Below are 4533 nucleotides of genomic sequence, written 5' to 3'. Positions count from 1 at the left end.
TGTCTGATTCTTGCTTTGGAAGCTTCCTCTCAGGGTTGTACTCCACCGTGTGAGGTGTGGGGTGTCGGTCTGCCCCTAGTGAGTGATGTCTCCCAGTTAGGCTACTCAGGGATTAGGGACCCACTTGAGCAGGCAGTCTGTCTGTTCTCAGATCTCAGTCTCCATGTTGGGAGATCCACTGCTCTCTTCAAAGCTGTCAGACAGAGTCATTTGCATCTGCAGAAGTTTCTGCTGCTTTGTTGTCGTAGTTGATTAGCTCTGCCCTGTCCCCAGAGGTGGAGTCTACAGAGATAGGCAGAGCTCCTAGAGCTGCTGTAAGCTCCACCCAGTTCTAGCTTCCCAGTGGCTTTGTTTACCTACTTTAGCCTCAGCAATGGTGGGTGTCCCTCCCCAAGCCTCGCTGCTGCCTTGCAATTAGATCGCAGACTGCTGTGCTAGCAATGAGAGAGGCTCCATGGGTGGGCCTGGGACCCTCCCGGTCACATGTGGGATATAGTCTCCTGGTGTGCCCGTTTGCTAAGACCCTTGGTACAGCGCAGTATTGGAGTGGGAGTTACCCGATTTTCCAGGTGTTGTGTGTCTCAGTTCCCCTGGCTAGGAAAAGGGATTCCCTTCCCCCTTGCACTTCCCAGGTGAGGCGATGCCTAGCCCTGCTTCAGCTCTCGCTGGTCGGGCTGCAGCAGCTGACCAGTACCGATTGTCCCACACTCCCTAGTGAGAGGTACCCAGTACCTCAGTTGAAAATGCAGAAATCACCTGTCTTCTGTGTCGCTTGTGCTGGTAGCTGGAGACTGGAGCGGTTCCTATTTGACGATCTTGCTCTGCCCCAGTTTTCCACATTTCTATAGTTTTCATTTATTTGTGGATTCAAGTGGATCTGATAGACTAAAATGTAAAAGTCAGCATAATAAAACCCGTTTTGCATTTTTATGTCTGTAAATATGGTTCACAATCCTGATGGCAGGAGTTGTAGAATGGGGAGAAGGTATATATTTGAAGTAAGCCTTGAGAAAAAAGTCGACTTCATAAAACAAGCAGCTTAGATTATAAAGCTCTTATTCACATCAGCTCTCCAAGCAGCATTTATTAAACAGTTAGATTGGAAGCCTTGAGAATAGAAAATATATGCCAAGCTTACATACGGTGTAATTTGGGAGAACCTTTGTCATACACTATGTCTGTAGCATTTGGCAGAAATAACTTCCATTTGGAATATTTCTAGTTTCTAATTTTTCAATAATTGTATCTCATTTTAAAGTAAGAGCAAATTATGGTCCAAACTATTTATTTTTTGTCTTGTTTGCTTGTTGTCTTGTTGTGTTGTTTTGTGAACATACTATCATAATTATTTTTAGGCAGAGCCATGTCTTCATCAATAAATATACTGAAAGAATGAATTAGCTGTATATAGGATCCAACAATCTCTAGAAACTCAGGCGAGTGCCCTACTTAGCCCTAACCAAGGGTTCTCACCCCTTGTTAACACTGGGGACCATAAGTAGAAGGTATTACAGGACAGCCACATGATGCTGAGGACCTCAAAGGGCTGTCAAATATACAATGGTGTCGCAGATACACTTTTCATCCCCTGTGTCTCTAGGAAGCACTAAGTGGTTTGCTGCCTCTGGTGTAGGTACCAATGGGGTCAAAATGTCAAGAATTGCAGTTAGGCAGAGTCATCAGCAGGCTTCAGTAAACAAGAAGTATCTTGGTCTTGACTTCACAATTGTCACAGCTGAGTTGGATATGTAGGCCCTAACTGTTAACTTATATATACCTGAGGAGTATCAAAAAAGCTGCTGGACTTTGCCAAATCATTATCTCTAATACAGGTCAGATATGTGAAGGACAGGTAAGGGAATTTCCTGGAGCTCTACAAGGAAAATATAGCCTAAAACCATCCTGGAGCTGGCAGAGGGGGAAATGTGCTTCTTCACTGCAGGATACATTTTTTCATTCATTTATAAAGGCATATCAGAGGTAGTTTTAAAATTTTTTATCAGTTTATAAATGTAAGCTTTGTAAGGAACACTTATGTAAACAAATTGTTTAAGCACTGCACCAGCACACAGGGGCTGAAATAAGATTTGAACTTAAAGATATTGGATGGTCCGATATTTTGAAAGGGATGAAGACCTCACATAACTCAAAACAAATATACTTTAAGATGAATATTCCCATAGGAATAAATGTAAATGTTCTTTTATATTTTTAGCTTTTAATTGACAAATAATAATTGTACAAATTCGTGGGGGTACATAATAGTGTTTCAATATGTATAATGTACAGTGATCAGATCAGGATAATTAATAGATTGATCATTTCAAACATTTATCCATTTTTTGTATTTGAGAACATTCAAAATTCTCTTTCTAGTTATTTAAAACTATATAATATCTTAGTAACTAGAGCCATACTACAGTGTTATAAAACCCTGTAATTTATTCCCCTTATCTAGACAGAATTTTGTATCCCTTAACAAATCTCTACCCAGCCCTCCCTTCCCCCTACCACTCCCAACCTCTAATACCCTCTGTTCTACTTTTGACTTCTGTGAGATTAACTTTTTTTAGCTTCTGCATACGAATGAGAAAATGTGGTATTTAGCTTTCTTTTCCCTGCTTATTTCAGTTACCATTCACGTTGCCATGAGTGTAGGCTTTCATTCTTTTTTATGACTGTATAATATTCTCTTGTGAATATATACCATAGTTTCTTTATCCTTTTATCTGTTACTGTACATCTAGGTAGATTTCATGTTTTGGCTACTGTGAACGATACCATATTAAACATAAGGGTGCAAATGTCTCTTCTGTATAATGGTTTTCTTTTCCATTGATAAATTCCTGGTAGTGAGATTGCTGGATCATACAGCAGTTGTATTTGTAGTTTTTTGAGGAACTGCCATACTGTTCTTCATAGTGGTTTACTAGTTTATACAAGCATTGTGTATGAGTTCCCTTTGTTTTTGCATTCTCAACAGCATTTGTTATTTTTTCTCTTTTTGATAATAGCCATTTTAACTGGGGTGAGGTGACACCTCATTGTGATTTTCATTTGCGTTTTCTTAATGATTAGTAATGTTGAGCATTTTTTCATATATTTGTTAAAGATCTATATGTCTTTTTTCAATAAATGTCTGTTCAGATCATTTGCTCATTTTTTTATTTATTTAGGTTGTTTGTTTTGTTTTGTCTGCTGTTGAGATGTTTGAGTTCATTGCATATTCTGGATGTTAATATCCTGTTGGATGAGTGTTTGCAAATATTTTCTCTAATTCTGTAGACTGTCTTTTTACTCTACTGCTTCCTTTGCTGTGCATAAGTTTTTCAGTTTTGATATAATCTCATTTGTTTATTTTTGCATTTGTTGTCTGCGTTTTTGAGGTCTAACTCATAAAATCTTTTTCCAGACCAATGTCTTGAAGTATTTTTCCTGTGTTATCTTCCAGTAGTTTTATAGTATTGGGTCCTATGTTTATGTCTTTAATCCATCTTGAGTTGATTTTTGGATAGGGTGACAGGTGAATAATCTAGTTTCATTCTTTGGCATATATATAGATATCCAGTTTTCTAGGGACCATTTATTGAAAAGATTGCCCTTTCCCCAGTGAGTTTTGGCATCTTTGACATAAAACAGTTCGCTAAAGATACGTGGATTAATTTCTGGGTTGTTCTTTCTATTCCATTTGTCTATGTGTCTGTTTCTATGCTGGCACCATGCTGTATTGGTTACTGCAGCTTTGTAATACATTGTGAGATCTAGTGCTGTGACTACTCTGGTTTTGTTCTTTTCACTTAGGATTGCTTTGGCTAGTCAGGGTCTCCTGTGGTTCCATAAATATTTAATAAAAATTTTTCTATTTCTGTGAAGCGTGCCATTGGTATTTTGATAGGAACTGCATTGAATCTGTAGATTGCTTTGAATAGCATCATCATTTTAACAGTATTAATTCTTTTGATTATGAGTATTGTTCATGTATAGAAATACTCATTCTTTTCATCAGCACATGGAAGATTTTTCAAGATAGATCTTATGATAAGATACAAAACAAGTCTCAATAATTTTGAGAAAATCAAAATTATATCAAATACCCTCTCTGACTACAGTGGAATAGAACTAGAAACTGACACCAAAATAAACCCTCAGAAATACACGATGGCATGAACATTAAGTAATATGCTCTTGAATGATCTTTGGGTCAACAATGAAATCAAGATGGAAATATAAAAATTCTTTGAGTTGAACAATAATAGTGACACAACTTTTCAAAACCCTGGGGCAGCAAAAGTGGTGCTAAGAGGAAACTTCATAGAATTAAATGTCTGCAAGAATGCAAGTAGACAGTCTGAGGTCACACCTCAAGTAATTAGAGAAACAAGAACAAACCAAACCCAAGCCCAGAAGAAGAAAATAAATGACAGGGTCGGGCACAGTGGCTCATGCTTGTAATTCCAGCACTTTGGGAGGCCAAGTTGGGCAGATCACGAGGTCAGGAGATCAAGACCATCCTGGCTAACATGGTGAAATCCT

This window comes from Colobus angolensis, unplaced genomic scaffold (assembly GCF_000951035.1).
Source record: "Colobus angolensis palliatus isolate OR3802 unplaced genomic scaffold, Cang.pa_1.0 Scaffold48, whole genome shotgun sequence".
Lineage (NCBI taxonomy): Eukaryota > Metazoa > Chordata > Mammalia > Primates > Cercopithecidae > Colobus > Colobus angolensis.
This window is presented reverse-complemented; position numbering follows the sequence as displayed.